This window comes from Phyllopteryx taeniolatus, chromosome 11 (genome assembly GCF_024500385.1).
Source record: "Phyllopteryx taeniolatus isolate TA_2022b chromosome 11, UOR_Ptae_1.2, whole genome shotgun sequence".
In the NCBI taxonomy this organism is placed as follows: domain Eukaryota; kingdom Metazoa; phylum Chordata; class Actinopteri; order Syngnathiformes; family Syngnathidae; genus Phyllopteryx; species Phyllopteryx taeniolatus.
In genome coordinates, this window is record NC_084512.1 from 1039114 (window position 1) to 1060277 (window position 21164).

A 21164-nucleotide genomic window follows, 5' to 3' on the forward strand; every position below is an offset into this window, starting at 1 on the left:
TCTTTTATACCTGTAATGACTGTTTCAAATGTTGTGTGGTGTGGAGAACATTACATCTGGTTCTGTTAACAACATATTCGACGTTAGACATTCAAGTTTGCAGCAATACAGTCACTAGTGGCATTCATGTAAAGTTCTTAAAATATTAACTCCCAGTCGAGTCACCAACTGTCTTATGAACCCATGTCTGTAGTGTCGTTCCGTCGCCCGTGGGTGTCGCTGTTGCCTGTTCCAACTCCCAAGTGGCAGTTGTCAACAGGTTGGAGGCACCTTTGTGGGTGCAATACTTCGACTGGCGGGGAGTTAATTAACTTAGCGTCCGGGGGCGAACTCGGCATCCTTGGGTCTCCGCTTTGAAGTGCCAGGCAGCCTATCCATCCATCCATTTTCTACCGCTTATCCGAGGTCGGATCGCGGGGGCATTAGAAAGAAAAGGTAGCTAGCTCCAACTTGGCACGTAGGGGGCACAGCGGTCAAGTGTAGAACCCGACAAATCAATCAAGGAGACGAAAGGTGCCAAATAGAGGTTGTATTCTTGGGGAGAGCTGAATCCTAGTCTAGATTCAAAAGTGGGTAGAGAGGTCTGGGGGGCAATTTAGGTCAAAGAGGACCTCATCCCCTGTCTGTATTGGGTTAGGTTCAGGTTCAGTCATTCTTTTCCTACGGAAGATTTTGGGTCGCGCACCTGACCACTGGTTCAGAAGACCATGCAAGTTCTGAGTCTTTTGGTAGAGCAGGTAGGCGATGCCGAAGGTCATACAGTAACCGAGACTGACCAGGGCAATTAAGATTGTTATCTCCTGCGGACCAGGAATGCATGAGCGGGAGCTCGGGTGTTCTGTCCTCAGTGCTAATATTGCGTAAGGTGTTGTCAATGTGGGTGATGTCAATCGCCTGAGTTTCTTCAAACTGAATCTGTGTAAGCGTCTCAGGATCAATTTCCAATTTGTACTGACCGAAAAAGTTAGAAATCTCGATTTCGCTCACATAATTTTCAGTTGGCAGGTGGTAGAGGGCGACGTCCTCAATATGCAAAATGGCATCTTTGGGTACGTCGAGCCACACGATTTGATTTGGCAGGGCGAGTCTCGTCGTGGTGGTCATAACTCAGCGTTGCGCTCCGGGCTGGTGTGTTGACTAGCCACTTTGACCCAACAATTCCCATGTGAGTAGTAGTAACCTGGTAGCGAGGTGTACCTTCTGCTCTGCACCACGACCCATCCTTCATGGGCTTCAGGCCACAAATCCCATCCGCTAACATCTCAGATGAACGTCTTACTGGGACACAGGTACTGGATGTCTTTGGTGAGGATGCACATGTGCAAATTTTGCGGCAGATTCAGATCAGGGTTACTATCGTGATAGGCGACTACCGCGAGAATACTGAGTCGGAGGTATGTGTCCCTTTGCCAGGTGCCAACATTAATTACGTCTTTTAGGCGATAGATGTTGCGAGAGTCGATAATTGAAAGAGTAACAAGGAAGGCTACTTCTCGGAACTCAAGGTTGACATAGAAGACAGTGGAGCTCCCGAGAGAAAAAGCCAAGTGGGCTTGGACAAGGCTAATGGGGCTTGCCAGAGCTTTGGACAGGATGGACACGGAATAAGCAAGATGACTAAGCGACCCTCGACGGAGCGGGCCAGCTCTGTAGAGAAGTCACTATGAAGCTCAGCGTGATGGCTGAAAATGCAGTCCATTGTTTCGGGGTAGAGTCCACAAATTGCTTTTCGAAGGGCGCAATGTTTGTATTTATTAGGGGGTCGAGTGGCCTCAAAAGGTCTGGAGCAAGTCCAGTGTCACAGGAGCGACCCCTGGCAGGCCAGCTAGGTATCGCAGGTGCAGTCCCCCCTTTTGTAACATTGTCAAATTGTTGTGGTTGTATTCGAAGGGTTTGCAAGTCTATTAGGCTGCAGTCTAGTGAGTCTTTAGCAAATGACGCGGCGTGTTTGTTTAACACTTCCCGCAAACACTGTCGTTCGTCATCGGAACTTACGGCGTCACATTCTGCCAGGATCTGCCGCACGTGAGTTTCAACGTTGGGATGAGGGAGTAGGGGACTATCACACGGTGTTTATGGTACAGGCGAGTTTGTTCGCGATGGGTTTGAGGGAGTGGGTGAAGTCGCGAGAGATCCACTTTCGGGTGCAGCTTGGATTGTACTGAGCGTATGAATCACTAGGTGTTGGTCTGTAGCCAGGTCCACTCTGATGATGTCATCACCCTCAGTAGGACCCACTGGAACGAGAGGAATGTGTCGCGAAGGAACAGTTTAGTTGGACTCCACCAGAGTTAGGCAATGGGAGGAGGTCTAGTGGAAGGTGACCAATCACGGGGACCGTGATATTGAAGTCGTGGAAGTCGGAGCAGATCATGAGGCCAAGCCTCGTGGATCTGGGGATGTGACTGTCGTTCCTTCGGTGGTTGTGAATCAGCAGCACGGTTGTTCGGGAAGTGTCTCGGAGGGGTGTGGCATGCAGTGACAAACCCAGGTAATTAAACTCCGGCGAAGGCTGAAAGAAGGCATGCGGACCGGTTACGGCTTGGTTAACGTGCGCGACCAGTCGAATAGGAAAGTTGATAGTTGACAACTTCGTCTTCCCTCAAAACTTCGCAAGCGCCGGGGATGGTTTGTCCCGATTTAAGGTTTAACGGTAGGACAACGTGGTTCGCGGAACCACCATTAGCGTGCGACCACAAAACATCGTTGATAGTGTCAACTTGAACGGCCAGTCGGACAAGTACATCCGCGCCAACATAAGCTTGATGCGGCAAATTGGGGACTAGTAGGAAGCAGTGAGTTAATGAGTGATGGTTCCATTGCAGGTTTAGGGCACATACACCCACTGCAGTGACGGCAGTCGGTGGCACGGTGTTAACGGGAAAGCGAAATTTTTTCAGCGTTAACTGAAGTTTGAGATGCTAAAGTCGTAGGTTGTCAAACAGTCTCTGAGATATTGGCGATTTGTCACTCCACAAGGCCAGGATGACGTCGTCTGTTGGCCAGTCATGCAAATTAATTCCACCAGCAACATTGGGGCCGTAGAGCTTTTCGTGCGGTGGTTGGACAAGATGGCAGAGAAACGTGTCAACTTCTCTACGTCGGTTCAGCGGTGGCAAGGTGGCTACAGGGGACTCGGCGGTGTCGACCTGTCAGGAGAGCGGCCTGACAGGTCGCCGTCCTCCGTGTGGTCCCACCCTCAGGCCCTGGCCTGAGGACAGTTCCCGAGTTGGTGGTGGTAATGCCTGTTCCACCTGCGCCCACAGCTGAAGATTTTTGTAATCGATTAGTGGCTCGAACCGGCAGAGCAGGTCTTGGCCGATGAGCAGGGGGACGGTTTCAATTGGAGACACGTAGACCGGATGGACTGATGTCATGGGGTCAATTGTCCAATGGAGCATAGTTACTGTCACGTACGTGGTTAGGGCGAAGGCGAGGAACGCAAGGCAACAACATGGTGGACCCAATTGCAGGGAAGCAGGGAGGCAAGGCAGGAGTGCGGGAATCTCAAAATAATAATATTTAATCTTCAAAAAAGGAAAACAAGGATATTGGATAAAGCAAAACTGAACGAAGTCCCACAACAGATAACAACCAAACCAAAGTAACAAAGAAACACCTGAATATCTAAAACTGGAAACAAACTATGACCTGTGAGTAAGACGTGGAATAGATAGGGAAAATGACACCTGACAATGACATACCACAATGATAAAGACAACTGGCGACTATGACATGGCAAGACATGTGACAACGACAATGAACCGACAAGAACTGAAAGAAACCAGGGAACTAAATACAAACAAATTGATGAGACAACAAGGAACACCTGGACAAGACACGAGTGGCTGGAGAGAGCTGATTGGTCGACACAAAGTAGACGAGAACAGGTGGACACAACAACCTAATGAGCACACGACAAATATGGAACACAGGAAAACATGGAACAAAACTAAACACAACCCAAACCAAAACACAGACCATGACAAGTTACAGTGTTTAGCTCGGTATTAGTCACTGAAAATGTACGGATAGTTTGTGCGCAGCGTTGCAGTTGAAGGTAGCGGCCACTGGCTTGTAGCAATGTCAGAAGTTGATTGAATACAGCATGGGACATAACAGTGATGTCTGCTGTGGGGTCAATCAGAGCTTCTTGGACAAGTTCATGCTCAAGCGTACCGGATAAATATAACTTTCGCGACGTACCTTTAGCGGTTAGTTCACCCAAAAGCAGAAGTCGGAATGGCAGAACGTTATTTAATAGTGTGATGTCACGCTAGTCAGGGGCTTCGCCTGGATCAAGTCGGACGATTAGGACGGCACGAGAGAGGTCAAGGGATTGGTCGTCACAAAGTGGTCCGCTAAGGTTATGGTGAGGTGAGGTCGTCGAGGAGTTGGCCGGGGTTATGGAGGCACTTGGCAGGTCATTAGGGGAACAACGGAGGTTACCTGGTTGACCTATTGCATGCTCTGTGGTCCTTTTCGACTCAGTCAGGCCTAGTCATAATGATGGGTCCTGCTTTTTGTCTTTGGACAGACTGCGAAGGACTTCAAGTAATTCTTCTGCTACGGCATTAAATTCCCTTTGGGAGCTGTTGATTTGGGAGCCCTTTTCCCAGTTGTCACTTGTCGTTTTAGGGTCTCGCTAGGACGAGTCAGACGAGGCTGGTCGTTACGTTTTACCCTGTTTCGACATGTAAGTTTGGTACAAATTACAGCTGCGGTCATTCCATGATTTTGATTTATCATTGAATTGGCGTTGTTGGTTACGAGGACCATTGTTGTACGCGGGCCGAGATTGGTTGTATGGGTTAAACGACTTCTTTTGATGGTCGGGTTTAACATTGCCAGAACGTTGTGTGTCAGTCACACGCGTGTTGCACGTAGCTCTCTCTAATCTGTGATGGTACGTTTGTAAAGAAGACGCCTGAGTCTTGTGCTTTAGAGGGAGGGTGTTTTTGTTTAACAAAACCCTTGGCAGCCAATTCACGCCAGTTCAGCCAGTTCACGCAGTTGGGCACTGGACAGTGTGCGCGGGCACGCTGCTACTGGTGGCTGGTGTTAGGATGTAAGTTTTCGACAAACAATGTTTAAAAATATTTGTCCACCTCCATATTCGGCTCATTTAAATTTCCAAAGTATGCTTTACGCAACCGGCAGTAATAAGCTTGGGGTGTCTCAAGTCTCCCCTGTTTAACTGTAAGGGCTGCATATAAGCCGATTGCAGCCTCTGAGTCATAAAATTCTTGAGACAATGCTTGGCAGAGGGCCGGGTAATCGGCCAGCACATGAGCCAGTTGTCGTTCAATTAAGCTGCTGACTTCTTGGCTCGATGTAAATTTGATAAGGTACAGTCTGTCGTCCGTAGTAGCAGAAGGGAACTGTTTAAGGTTAAATTAGAGGTCTTAAAGGTACGCGGCTGTGTCGTGTGACCCGTTTGGCTTAGGTTCAAACCTCAGAATGTTGCGCACCACTTTGTCTAAGTCTCTTAGAGTCATACCTGGAGCAGCGCTGGGTGGTGGAGGGAGAGTTGGGGGTGAGTCGAAAAGGTGAGCAGCGACTGGTGGGGCTGCCACCCGTGAGGAAGCCGCACGGCGCCCCCTGAAGGTGGGTTCAGGCCCAAAGGTTGGAGATGTTTTGTAGGGCTCTGTGACACTTCTGGCAAGGGAGGGCCCCACACTGTCTGGAGCAGGGGCCGGAGCATTGGGATGAGTCAGAGAGTCGGTGGACAGCTGTTGAGCTAATTGGAGGTCACGCCTGACATGGGTTAACTCATCCTCTTGGTCCCGGAGCTGTTGTTGGAGGCGGGACAGCGGCGTCTCCCTTATTGCCATCTGTGTCCTGAGCCCGTAAGAATGTTCCATCTCTTTGGAGCATTTCGCATTGAGTGTGTCGGTGCGTACGTTGAGCCGCTGAATGTCATCGGAAGCTTGCCGCAGCAGAATAGTTGCTCGCTGATGTTCGGCCCGTAATTCAAGCACTTGGTCATTATACAGTCGGTCAACTAATTCTACCAATTTAGCTTTTAAGTGGGCAATCTCTGCATAAGCGTCTTCTAGTTGGTTACACTGACCTCTGGAAGTTAATTCGTTCGAGGTAGGGGCTTGGGTTGTTTTATCATCATCATAGTTTAATCTGCCGTTGTCCTTCAATGGCAAGTGTGCAGCCTCAGCTGCAGTAGTGTAGTCAGCTATCCGAACCTCCGCATTATCGTATTGCATTTCAACGTCAAGGAATCGGGCTTCAGCCAAGTTTAAGCGCGCGGTGGTGTCTTTTACTTGTGCAGTTAACTGGACTTGTTCATGCTGTTCAGCTTCCAGTCTGCGTTTCACCAGAGCGTCCTCACGGTCGCTCCATTTGAGTTGGGCCACCAAGTTCAGCACCATGCATGCAGCCAAAAGTTCGCACGAGATTTTAATCTTTTAAGGTTTTGTGCTCGGGATCACTCATAAGTTGTGAAATGTTATCATTGAGGACTTCGAGGCCAGCATTTTTACAGACTCTGCATAGCCTAGGACAAGGTCCCTAGTTAAATTGCTGACGAGCTCTTCCAATGTGTCAAGATTGTCGTATTGACTGGGACTTTCTGGAAGTTCCACCATGATTTGCGTTGTGCGTGCAGTAGCTTGCGCTAGGTACGCAACTAACTTGTTTGTAATGTAGGCTCGTTTGAGCAGTGTTTCTAGTTTGGAATAGAGGCACAATATAGGCGATGAACTTATGTGTTCTTCTTCTTTTCCTTTCGGCTTGTCCCGTTAGGGGTCGCCACAGCGCGTCATCCTTTTCCATGAGAGCCTATCTCCTGCATCCTCCTCTCGAACACCAACTGCCATCATGTCTTCCCTCACGACATCCATCAACCTTCTCTTTGGTCTTCCTCTAGCTCTCTTGCCTGGCAGCTCCATCCTCATCATCCTTCTACCAATATACTCACTCTCTCTCCTCTGGACATGTCCAAACCATTGAAGTCTGCTCTCTCTAACTTTGTCTCCAAAACATCGAACCTTGGCTGTCCCTCTGATGAGCTCATTTCTAATTTTATCCAACCTGGTCACTCCGAGAGCGAACCTCAACATCTTCATTTCCGCCACCTCCAGCTCTGCTTCCTGTTTTCTCTTCAGTGCCACTGTCTCTAATCCATACATCATGGCTGGCCTCACCACTGTTTTATAAACTTTGCCCTTCATCCTAGCAGAGACTCTTCTGTCACATAACACACCTGACACCTTCCTCCACCCGTTCCAACCTGCTTGGACCCGTTTCTTCACTTCCTGACCACACTCACCATTGCTCTGGAAGGTTGACCCCAAGTATTTAAAGTCCTCTACCTTTGCCATCTCTTCTCCCTGTAGCCTCATTCTTCCCCCACCGCCCCTCTCATTCATGCACATATATTCTGTTTTACTTCGGCTAATCTTCATTCCTCTTCTTTCCAGTGCATGCCTCCATCTTTCTAACTGTTCCTCCAGCTGCTCCCTGCTTTCACTGCAGATCACAATGTCATCTGCAAACATCATGGTCCACGGGGATTCCAGTCTAACCTCATCTGTCAGCCTATCCATCACCACTGCAAAAAGGAAGGGGCTCAGGGCTGATCCCTGATGCAGTCCCACGTCCACCTTAAATTCTTCTGTCACACCGACAGCACACCTCACCGCTGTTCTGCTGCCCTCGTACATGTCCTGTATTATTCTAACATACTTCTCTGCCACTCCAGACTTCCGCATGCAGTACCACAGTTCCTCTCTGGGTACTCTGTCATAGGCTTTCTCTAGATCTACAAAGACACAATGTAGCTCCTTCTGACCTTCTCTGTACTTTTCCATCAACATCCTCAAGGCAAATAATGCATCTGTGGTACTCTTTCTAGGCATGAAACCATACTGTTGCTCGCAAATACTCACTTCTGTCCTGAGTCTAGCCTCCACTACTCTTTCCCATAACTTCATTGTGTGGCTCATCAACTTTATTCCTCTATAGTTGCCACAGCTCTGCACATCACCTTTGTTCTTAAAAATGGGCACCAGTACACTTTTCCTCCATTCCTCAGGCATCTTCTCACGCGCTAGAATTCTATTGAACAAGCTGGTCAAAAACTCCACAGCCACCTCTCCTAGATGCTTCCATACCTCCACAGGAATGTCATCAGGACCAACTGCCTTTCCATTTTTCATTCTCTTTAATGCCTTTCTAACTTCCCCCTTACTAATCATTGCCACTTCCTGGTCCACCACACTTGCCTCTTCTACTCTCCCTTCTCTATCATTTTCCTCATTCATCAACTCCTCGAAGTATTCTTTCCATCTACCTAGCACACTGCTGGCACCAGTCAACATAGTTCCATCTCTATCCTTAATCACCCTAACCTGCTGCACATCCTTCCCATCTCTATCCCTCTGTCTGGCCAGCCTGTATAGATCCTTTTCTCCTTCTTTAGTGTCCAACCTGCCATACATGTCATCATATGCCTCTTGTTTTGCCTTTGCCACCTCTTACTTTGCCCTGTGTCGCATCTCAATGTATTCCTTTCGCCTCTCCTCGGTCCTATCAGTGTCCCACTTCTTCTTAGCTAACCGTTTTCCTTGTATGATATCCTGTACTGTGAGGTTCCACCACCAAGTCTCCTTCTCTCCTTTCCTGCCAGAAGATACACCAAGTACTCTCCTGCCTGCTTCTCTGATCACCTTGGCTGCAGTGGTCCAGTCTTCTGGAAGCTCTTCCCGTCCACCGAGAGCCTGTATCACCTCTTCCCGAAAAGCTGCACAACACTCGTCCTGTCTCAGCTTCCACCACATGGTTCTCTTCTCTGCCTTTGTCTTCCTAATTTTCCTCCCCACCACCAGAGTCATCTTACACACCACCATCCTATGCTGTCTAGCCACACTCTCCCCTACCACTACCTTACAGTTGGTAACCTCCTTCAGATTACATCGTCTGCACAAGATGTAATCCACCTGTGTGCTTCTACCTCCGCTCTTGTAGGTCACCCTATGTTCGTGCCTCTTCTGGAAAAAAGTGTTCACTACAGCCATTTGCATCCTTGTTGCAAAGTCTACCACCATCTGTCCCTCCAAGTTCCTTTCCTGGATACCGTACTTACCCATCACTTCTTCATCACCCTTATTACCTTCACCAACATGTCCATTACAATCTGCACCAATTACAACTCTCTCTCTGTCTGGGATGCTCAGAACTACATCATCTAGCTCCTTCCAGAATTTCTCTTTCACCTCTAGGTCACATCCTACCTGTGGGGCATAGCCACTAATCACATTACACATAACACCCTCAATTTCAAATTTCAGCCTCATCACTCGATCTGATACTCTTTTCACCTCCAAGACATTCTTAGCCAACTCTTCTTTTAAAATAACCCCGACTCCATTTCTCTTCCCATCTACACCATGGTAAAATTATTTAAACCCTGCCCCTAAACTTCTAGCCTTACTGCCTTTCCACCTGGTCTCCTGGACACACAATATATCAACCTTTCTCCTAATCATCATGTCAACCAACTCCCGGGATTTTCCTGTCATAGTCCCAACATTCAAAGTCCCCACATTCAGTTCTAGGCTCTGTGTTTTCCTCTTCTCTTTCTGCCGAAGAACCCGCTTTCCACCTCTTCTTCTTCTTCTTCTTTGACTTGGACTTCGACCCACAGTAGCTGAATTTCCAACAGCGCCCTGCAGGTTGACGGCGCCGGTGGCGGACGTTGTTAACCCGGGCCACGACCGATCCGGTATGGAATTCTTTGGATGAACGCTCATATTTGTTTGGCAAGGTTTTAAGCCGGATGCCCTTCCTGACGCAACCCTCTGCATTTATCCGGGCTTGGGACCGGCCTACAGTTTGCACTGACTTGTGCCCCCCATAGGGCTGCATTAGGCGATGAACTTATGTGTTAAACACTTAAATTGCGTTCGCCAATTATGGTGTGAGGGTTGATCACATACTTTAAAGGTGTTTGAGAATGTGCATAGAAGCAGTGATCGAGTAGCACAAAAGTGTTGACGGCGTCCAGCGACGCGCGTACAATTTAATTGATTGAATTAAATTGCTGCGTGAGAGTTGGCAATTCAATTGGTGATTTAAAATAGTTGCGAAGGGCACTTGGTGGAGTGGACGAATCAGCTTGTTGACTAAATTTGTAACTAATTTCACCAATTAATTTATTTAGTTTCGCTAAATAAATTATTATTAGTTATAATTTAGTTAAGAAACTTGATTTGACGGTGTGTGATGACTATCACTGCAAGTCAATTCAATTGGTGAAGCGATTTAGGCGTTCAGCTGATTCACATAAGTTTTATTTAACTTCAGGTAAAAGTCAAATGTACTTATGATTAGACTTGTGAAGTAATTGATTGCTTGTATGATTAGTACTGATGTGGCTTTTCGGCCAAGTGAAGCGAATTAAAGAAAGGAAAATCCAAATAAAAAAATGTTTTCCAAAAAAATTCCCCCCCCCAAAAAATTAAATAAAACAAAAAAACAAAACAAAAAATTAATAATGAAAATGAATTTAAAAAAATAATAATTCAAAAAGAAAAGTTTTCAAAAAAATAATTTCGGAAAAATTTCAATCCAATAAAGTTTTACTTTAAAAAAAAATAAATAAATAAAATGACAATCCAGAGTGATTAAAGCAGTCAAGCAATTAATTAATAAACTCCACTTTGTAAAAGAAATCCGTTAACTAACTGTGGTTACTGTAAGCGGTTGTCAGTTTAATTCGACAAAAGGTGTTGTGCACGTTTACTGGCGGAAGGTGGCGGTGTTGCTGTATAGCAGTGCTGACGCTTTCCGGCAGTGAAACTCGTTAGAGTTTCACGTTATAAATCCCAAAAATCCCAAAACATAAATACCAGGCATAAAGCTTTAAAGAACGATCGCGGCGTCGGCGCTTCGAAAACTAGCGAAAACGGAGGCTTTAAATTTAAAACGCTCTTTCTATCTACCATGAATTAAGGCAAGCTCTTGGGGTTGTTCGGTTGCCTGGCCAACAGGTGACGCCAGGTTGCGCGGTGCGCGGAACAGCACACACCAGAAGCTTATCAGCACACAAAAAGCACACGGCGGTGCTTATGATGAAAGCCCACGTTTATTGTTTCGAAAGCAACAACCCAAGATTAACGCTGTGCCTTAGCACTCGATCGGTAATGGCTTACTAGCGGCTTGAGGCGGGGCTAGTCAGCGCAAGTTTCCAGTCACACAACCAGAAGTTGCGTGATGGGATGAACGTCCACGAGGGGCACTCGAGGACAACCCAGAGCTTATGCTACGGATCACGCCACGAAGGAAGAAACCAAGGTGGCAACGTCACGATGACTTCACGTCTCTCCAAGAAGGAAGACGAATTACGAAGCCTTGAGTCTATAAATGACCAAATGGCGTTCAGTGAGAGGCTGGTGATTTTAACACAAAGCGAAAATGGAGACCGTCGTGGGTGCCATGTGTGTGTGTTTTTTTTTCACACACAAAGAGCTAGCACTCTGGCTCAGAGTTTGACTGACATGTAACGGGATTCTCTGTATAGAACACGTTCTCGTGACTAGTGACTTCCCAAACCTCCAATTTACAAAGCGAAACTCCGAATGAAAAGCTATTTTATAAATAAGAGGGGCACCACGTCCCTTTTTATGTGAATACAATTTAGGAGAAGCGACGAGAAACCTTTTTATCAGTCTCGTAATCTGAAGGTTACTCCACTTTCAGAAACTTTGATAAGAGTTCTAGACGTCCAGAGGTTTTTTTTTCTCGAGGCCAAACACACGCAACAATGCAGTTGGTGAATTTTATGGAAAATGTAACAATCTCACATGGGGAAAGAACACAGAAAAACACAAAGCAAAGTACAGATGTATATTGGCAAAGGAAAGTGTCTTGTGATGTAATGTGTGGAGAATGAGCGTGCAGTGAATGCATATAGCTGGGGATTCCTGTTCTCGTTAATTTAAACCCAAATATGCTCTAATCTGTACTTTTAGTAGACCGGAATGTTGGATTTACGTGTCTTGAACACGTTTGTGGCAGCTGGGTCAAGCTTCCGTGTGTTCGGCCGGCCCGTCCACACCGGAAACAGGTGGATCTGGCGGAACGGAAGAAGAAAAATTAAAAAGGGAGACCAAAAGACAAGCATGGGACACTCTCCCGCCCTCGGGCTGGGCGGGGACTGGCTGCATTGCGGGCCCCGCGGGTTGGGATGGGGGAGGCAGGGTGCGTCTTGCTCTTCTGGGGGTGGAGGAGGGCTGGGGGGATGGCATTGGGTCGGGGCACCTCGGTGGGGCTGGCGGACCGCCCTGGGTCCCTCTGTGTGGGACATGTCTCATCTGCCGCGCTGCTCTCCGGTGGACCCCTGGGCCTGATCCCGCCCCTCGATTGATTGGGTGGGGTCCTCAGCCGCCGCTTTGCGGCCACAGCAATTACAGGACACTTCTGTCAGTCTTTGTGCATGTAAAACGGTATCAATTCACTTGCATGTATCCGCAGACACACACCCCAAGGACTCTTTCTCTGGGTGTGGGGTTACGCACTTACTGCAACAAATAACTCATGAATATGCAAATCGCTTATGTATCCCCTCACTTATACTCTCGTCCTGTAGACTTTTATTATCCACATAATTAATGCCACCACAGACCGGTTCAGGGTGTACCCCGCCTCCCGCCTGAAGATAGCTGGGATAGGCTCCAGCAGCCCGTGACCCTAGTGAGGAAAAGCAGTAATGGAAATGGATGGATGGATGCCACTTTAGTTGTACAGTCGGGTTCTCGAGCCTTGTCCTGCATGCTTCTTCTCCTGTCCTTGTCCTGTTCTATTTTGTCCTGTCCTTCCCGCACAGGGTGTTGCACTACAGCCCCAAGCAACACTCATATTTATTCTTTCATTGTTGTAGATAATGATTTACTTCTCTCATCCTGTTTAAAATTTGTGCTTTGTCTTTTGTCTTTGTTTCTCTCCACCTTCTGGAAACTTTGTTCTGTTTGACTGATCAAGTCTGATTCTCAATAAACCTCAATTATAAAACCACAGCAGAAGCTTAAAAATGCTACTGTGACACAGTAAAACTGTTCCGGCATAAAAGGGATACAGATTTTCCATTCTGCTAACAACCGAACAGGACAAAAAAATTAAAATAAATAAATAATAATAATACTAAATACATAAATAATAAATGTTATGTGGTTGTTGAGAACACTACTATTTTCAATGTGGCATTTGTGTGGTGTGAAATTAAACATTTCATCTGGTTCAGTTGACAACAGATTTAACATCAGACATTCAAGTTTGCAGCAATACAGTTACTAGTGGCGTTCATGTAAAGTTCTTAAAATATTAACTCCCAGCCAAGTCCGGTACAGACTGTGTTTCATGAACCCGTGTCTGTCATAGCTTTCCGTCGCCTGTGGATGTCGCTGTTGCTCTGTCCAAACTCCCAGCTTGACCGGCCAAGTGGCACGGTACCCCGTGGTCTTTGGTCTCCGCTTTGAACCTCCGGGTGCTGGTAATTCACTTAGCGTCGGCATGCCAAAGCAAATGTCTGTGTCTTGCTTCTGTTGATTATGGCTGTTGATTCATTTAGCGTCTGTATGTGAAGTTACGTCTCGCCACTCCGTGGTCGTCTATCTTGGTGGGAAGAGTGAGTCTCGCCGGACACTGGGGTTGTTCAATAAATCAAATTAGCCCAAACGCCAAGTGTCTCGAAGTCTTCATCCATTCCTGCCCAACGAAAGCCGGAGTTCTCCCTGGTGACCACCGACTCGGAACCACAGGCGAAAAAAATCCACCTCAAAACCCAAGACAGGTTACTGTCTGACAAAAGAAGGAAACCTTAATAAACATACAAATGGCTGAAGGAATTCCATTGATGTAGAAATACAAAGATCTCAAAACATCTGGTCCTCTCAAAGGAATTCTGACTTCGGTACGATTTAAGTATATTACAGAAGCAACACAACTAGATTGTGACTAACACAGCAACAACCACAAACAGACACAGACTGAAGAAACCAGGGAACTAAACACAAGCTAACCAACGAAACAACGAAGCACACCTGGACAAGACACGAGTGGGTGGAGGGAGTTGATTGGTTGACCCAATGTCAGGGCTCACGAGAAGAGGTGGAAATGAAAACCTAACGAGACAAGACATGAACATGGGACACAGGAAAACAAACCAAACATGAAAACTAAATGTAACCTAAACAAAAACACAGATCCTGACAGCTTTCAACACAGCAAGAGACTCTGCCCTTGTTTTAGTGTCATTTGTTTTTATTGTTTTTCACCTTATTGTTCTGCTGTTTTAAACTGTTAGGTTTGTCTTCTTTTACCTTAGATTTTTATTCATGTACAGCACTTTGTTTCATCTGCAGTTGTTTTTAAAGTGCTCAACTGACCAAACCATCACAAACAAAAGAACTGTCCGTCAGTGTCAAAGCAGAGCATTATTGTCCGACTCAAGGTAATTTCCATACACCACTTGAATTGGAGAGAGCTTTTCTTTGTCTTGTCTTGCCAAATATGTTCCTATAATTTCATTCATTTCACTGTAGCAGACTTCACCTGAAAAAATGCTTGTAAAATTAACTTTTTAATGTCTGATAATTACTGCCGTTCATTATCGTTCACACCTACAGACATGTGAACTCCACCTATGAAGGCCAAACCTCTAAACTATGAGGTGGCTGTCCTAACCGGTCGGCTAACATGCTGCCCAATTAAATCCTGGGATTAAAAAAATATTGTGGCCCATTGTTGTTGTCAGTTGAGCTTCCTGGAACATTTGTGTAATATTGGAGATACACAGAAAGTAAATCGAAATGCCATGAATACATTCCTGGCCCCCAAAAAACAGAAAAGGCAAAACATTTATGGAAGGTGATTTGTACGTAGAAAAATGGCACTGCCGAGTTTGCTTGTTCGTGGCACTATGACTACGAGTAAATAATTGTTTTCAGACATCTTCCGACCTGGACTCGCATCAAATGTGTGACATTTTGAAAATACTGTATATGAGCATCCGAGGTGCAGCTTTTTAAAACAGTTTTTGTTGTCATAATAAAACATCAGTTTGTTGCGTCACGCGGCAACAGTATCCGACAAAATAAAAAGCTTTTGATAAATTTTCATCTTCAACATCTGTGGATGAAACATCTAAAGTTTGAATTTCCATCCATCCATTTTCTGAGCCGCTTATCCTCACAAGGGTCAAGGGAGTGCTGGAGCCTGTCACAGTTATCTTCAGGCAGGAGGCGGGGTACACCCTGAACTGGTCGTCAGCCAAATACAGGGCACATATAAACAAACAACCATTCACACTCACTTGATCTGTGTGCAAAATTTCACGAGTTTTCACAAGTTTTACCCTAAAAAACGATGCCGTTTTATTGGCGAAGAATGCGGCAAACATCATGAAGGTCTTGACACTCTTCTGACCAAATATGAGGTAGATGTGATTAACTTGCCAGCAGGAGAACAACAAAATATGAAACATGTCCTTTGTTTTTGCCAGTAGGTGACGCTATGAGCGACTTTTTTACTGACAAAATTTCAGGTGGAACTGCGTGCTCGACGCAGTACAGTAAACTGTAAAAGATAATATTTCTTGTCGCCACTATGTGGTGCTATACGTATAGCTAAAAAAAAATTCTCATATAGACGTCTTTAGGTTGTGACTCCAATGAAACGTGTTGTTTGGGATTTTTGGGAGCATTCACAGGGGAGTTATTAAGCATTTGGTCTTTTGTGGAGGATATTTGACATGCAAATTTTGATGCCCTGCCCCCGTCGTAGTATGGCGGGGAAAAAAAAAAAAAGCTTTTAAGAACTTTTAACGTCCCAGGTCTTGAGATGGTACAGACCAAGTTTGAAGTCAATTGAATGAAACCTCTAGGACAAGTTTGCAAAAGTATCACCTCTGTAAATGTGCAAAACCCGTCCAAAAGTGTACATTCAAATAAATCATAACTCACTTCCTTTTGATTTTAGAATATGGCTTCTGCTGATATTTGTATTAGAATTTTTTGTACGTCTCGTCTACACTTGTCTCCTAGTTATCGTAGCTCTCGGGCAAACATACGGCAGATTGTGCTCTATCGACGCTCTATTACAAGAGACGATCCCCCCAAGCTCAGAACAATAGCACACTAGCCAACGACTTGAATACCTTCTACTGCAGATTTGAAAAGGACAGTTTAGAGAGTGGCTGGATCCAAGAGCAGTCAGAGGCAGATGTGAAAGGATGAATAGTTTATTGATGAAAGGTAATGGCGGTGGTCCTAGGTGGGTTGGCAGGCGGCGGTGTGGACAGGTGGCAGGCAGCGGTGAGGACAGGTGGCTGGCTTGGCGGGAGGAATTACGTGGATCAGGAACATGGGGGGAAAACACACTGGGACAAGGAGACACATCAGTCAAAAAGGAAACGAGGAATAGGTTGACTTACGGGAGGGAAATGGGCCGTGGTACCACTGAAAGTAACTGCAATACTTCGGCGAGGATTTCCTGGAACAGGCAGGTTTATATACCGGTGGTGATAAGAAAGAAAACGCAAAGCGCCCTCCCGGCTACAATAATGGAACTGCAGGCAGTATATGACATTGTCCTAAAAAAAAAACAACAACAACAAAAAAACTTTTAAGTCCCTGCACGACCAGTGTCAGCGTTTGGTCCGCATTGCCGGCAGTAAGTCAGACTCGTTTCCGGTAAGGGTTGGACTCCACCAAGGCTGGAGGCGCTCACGGTGCGAGGCGCAGGTGTGAGTATACTTATTGCCCCCTGGCTTAGCACCTGTACATTGGGGTTCACCACAGTGGATGAGAGGGTAGCCTCCCTTTGCCATCGGGCGGGGGGATGGGTCCTGACTTTTTTTTTGTGCCTATGCACCGAACAAGAGTTTCGAGTAACTACGCTTTTTTAAGTCCTTGGAGGGGGTGCTGGAGAGCACTCCCGCTGGGGACTCAATCGTTCTACTGGGGGACTTCAATGCTCACGTCGATGCCTGTCATGGCGGAAACCCCCGAACCCGTTGATCGACATCAAGCCGAGGCATCAAGCCGAGGCGTAGAGGGGATCCGGTTTGGTGACCACAGTATTGCATCTCTGCTTTTTGCAGATGATGTGGTTCTGTTGGCTTCATCAAGCCGTGATCTCCAGCTCTCACTGGAGCGGTTCGCAGCAGAGTGTGAAGCAGTTGTGATGAAAATCAGCACCTCCAAATCTGAGACCATGGTGCTCAGTCGGAAAAGGGTGGAGTGCCCTCTCCAGGTCAGGGATGAGATAGGGTGAGAAGCACGGTCATTTGGGAGGGGCTCAGAGTAGAGCTGCTGTTCTGTCAAGTGATTTAAAAAAGTAATTAATTCATTATGATCTGATATTAATTGATTTGCGGGGTTCAATCCCCAGCCCCGCTTGTGTGGAGTTTGCATGTTCTCCCCATGTCTGCGTGGGTTTTCTCCGGGCACTCCGGTTTCCTCCCACATCCCAAAAACATGCATGGTAGGTGAATTGACAAATTGCCCGTAGTTGTGAATGTGAGAGCGAATGGTTGTTTGTTTGTATGTGCCCTGCGATTGGCTGGCAACCAGTTCAGGGTGTACCCCGCCTCCTGCCCGATGACAGCTGGGATAGGCTCCAGCACGCCCGCGACCCAAGTGAGGAGAAGCGGCTCAGAAAATGGATGGATGGATGGATACTGGTAAAACATCAGGTCCTAGTGCTGAAGTTAACAGATTCAAAATGGTAAGAACACTTTTCTAAGCAATATACAGTACTGAAGAATGAACATTGTTTTTCCATCCATCCATCCATTTTCTGAGCCGCTTCTCCTCACTAGGGTCGCGGGCGTGCTGGAGCCTATCCCAGCTGTCATCGGGCAGGAGGCGGAGTACACCCAGAACTGGTTGCCAGCCAATCGCAGGGCACACACAAACAAACAAGCAGTCACACTCACAGTCACACCTACGGGCAATTTAGAGTCTCCAATTAATGCATGTTTTTGGGATGTGGGAGGAAATCGGAGTGCCCGGAGAAAAGCCACGCAGGCACGGAGAGAACATGCAAACTCCACACAGGCGGGGCCGGGGATGGAACCCGGGTCCTCAGAACTGTGAGGCTGACGCTCTAACCAGTCGTCCACTGTGCCGCCATGCTAACTTTTCAAATCTTAAGATATATTTTTTTATCTGTGACAGACCACACACTTGAAGGTAAGAAAATCTGGCATAAACCGTTTTGGTCGTATTGTGTGTGGTGTGCTAAAATGCAGCCCTATGGGGACACAAGCCAGTGCAAACTGTAGGCGGGTCCCAAGCCCGGATAAATCCAGAGGGTTGCGTCAGGAAGGGCATCCGGCTTAAAACTTTGCCAAACAAATATGAGCGTTCATCCAAAGAATTCCATACCAGATCGGTTGTGGCCCGGGTTAACAACGTCCTCCACCGGCGGCGTCAACCTACAGGGTGCCAGTGGAAATTCACCTACTGTGGGTCGAAGAAGAAGAAGAGGTGCAAAGCGGGTTCTTCGGCAGAAAGAGAAGAGGAAAGCACAGAGCCTGGAACTGAATGTGGGGACTTTGAATGTTGGGAGACCAGGTGGAAAGGCAGTAAGGGTAGAAGTTTAGGGGCAGGGTTTAAATTATTTTACCATGGTGTAGATGGGAAGAGAAATTGAGTCAGGGTTATTTTAAAAGAAGAGTTGGCTAAGAATGTCTTGGAGGTGAAAAGAGTATCAGATCGAGTGATGAGGCTGAAACTTGAAATTGAGGGTGTTGTGTGTAATGTGATTTGTGGCTATGCCCCACAGGTAGGATGAGACCTCGAGGTGAAAGAGAAATTCTGGAAGGATCGAGATGAAGTAGTTCTGATTATCCCAGACAGAGAGTCGTGATTGGTGCAGATTGTAATGGACATGTTGGTGAAGGAAATACGGGTGATGAAGAAGTGATGGGTAAGTATGGCATCCAGGAAAGGAACTTGGAGGGACAGATGGTGGTAGACTTTGCAAAAAGGATGCAAATGGCTGTCGTGAACAATTTTTTCCAGAAGAGGCAGGAACATAGGGTGACCTACAAGAGCGGAGGTAGAAGCACGCAGGTGCATTACATCTTGCGCAGACGATGTAATCTGAAAGAGGTTACCGACTGTAAAGTAGTGGTTGGGGAGAGTGTGGCTAGACAGCATAGGATGGTAGTGTGTAAGATGACTCTGGTGGTGGGGAGGAAGATTAGGAAGACAAAGGCAGAGCAAAGAACCATCTGGTGGAAGCTGAGACATGACGAGTGTTGTGCAGCTTTTCGGGAAGAGGTTAGACAGGCCCTCGGTGGACAGGAGGAGCTTCCAGAAGACTGGATCATTGAAGCCAAGGCGATCAGAGAGGCAGGAGAGAAGGAGACTTGGTGGTGAACCCCACAGTACAGGAAATCATACAAGGAAAAAGGTTAGCGAAGAAGAAGTGGGACACTGAGAGGACCGAGGAGAGGCGGAAGGAATACACTGAGATGCGACATAGGGCAAAGGTAGAGGTGGCAAAGCCCAAACAAGAGGCAACGCAGTCGTGCAGGAGTTTATAAAAAATTATATTTAATTCCAAAAACAAAGGAAAACAAAGATCAGGAAAAAGTTCAAATGCTAAATTAAAAAAGTCCAAAATCTAAACACAAAGTAACAAAGAAACACTTGAGTAAACCCAAAACAAGAAACAAGACATGACTGGTGAAATAACTGAGCGTCAAATGGCATGGCACAGACAGAGACAAAGACCCCTGACAATGACATACTGCAAAGACATGTGACAACGACAATGAACCGACAAGAACTGAAAGAAACCAGGGAACTCAATACAAATAGATTGACGAGACAACAAGGAACACCTGGACAAGACACGAGTGGCTGGAGAGAGCTGATTGGTCGACACAATGTAGACGAGAACAGGTGGACACAACAACCAAATGAGCACACGACAAACATGGAACACAGGAAAACATGGAACAAAACTAAACACAACCCAAACCAAAACACAGACCATGACAATGCCAGGTTGGACACGAAAGAAGGAGAAAAGGATCTATACAGGTTGGCCAGAAAGAGGGACAGAGATGGGAAGGCTGTGCAGCAGGTTAGGGTGATAAAAGATAGAGATGGAAATATGTTGACTGGTGCCAGTAATGTGATAGATAGATGGAAAGATTACTTCAAGGAGTTGATGAATGAGGAAAATGAGAGAGAAGGAAGAGTAGAAGAGGCAAGTCTGGTGGATCAGGAAGTGGTAATGATTAGTAAGGGGGAAGTTAGAAAGGCATTAAAGAGGATGAAAAATGGAAAGGCAGTTGGTCCTGATGACATTCCTGTGGAAGTATGGAAGCATCCAGGAGTGGTGGCTGTGGAGTTTTTGACCAACTTGTTCAATAGAATTTTAGCGCGTGAGAAGATGCCTGAAGAATGTAGGAAAAGTGTGCTGGTGCCCATTTTTAAGAACAAGGGTGATGTGCAGAGCTGTGGGAACTATAGAGGAATAAAGTTGATGAGCCACACAATGAAGTTATGGGAAAGAGCAATGGAGGCTAGACTCAGCACAGAAATGTATATTTGCGAACAACAGTATGGTTTCATGCCTAGAAAGAGTACCACAGATGCATTATTTGCCTTGAGGATGTTGATGGAAAAGTACAGAAAAGGTCAGAAGGAGCAACATTGTGTCTTTGTAGATCTCGAGAAAGCCTATGACAGAGTACCCAGAGAGGAAATGTGGTACTGCATGCCGAAATCTGGAGTGGCAGAGAAGTATGTTAGAATAATACAGGACATGTACGAGGGCAGCAGAACAGTGGTGAGGTGTGCTGTAGGTGTGACAAACGAATTTAAGGTGGAGGTGAGACTGCATCAGGGATCAGCCCTGAGCCCCTTCCTATTTCCAGTGGTGATGGATAGGCTGACAGATGAGGTTAGACTGGAATCCCCGTGGACCATGATGTTTGCAGATGACATAGTGATCTGCAGTGAGCAGGTGGAGGAACATTTAGAAAGATGGAGGGATGCACTGGAAAGCAGAGGAATGAAGATTAGCTGAAGTAAGACACAATATACGTGCATGAATGCAAGGTGTGGTGGGGGAAGAGTGAGTCGACAGGGAGAAAAGATAGCAAGGGTGGAGGACTTTAAATACTTGGG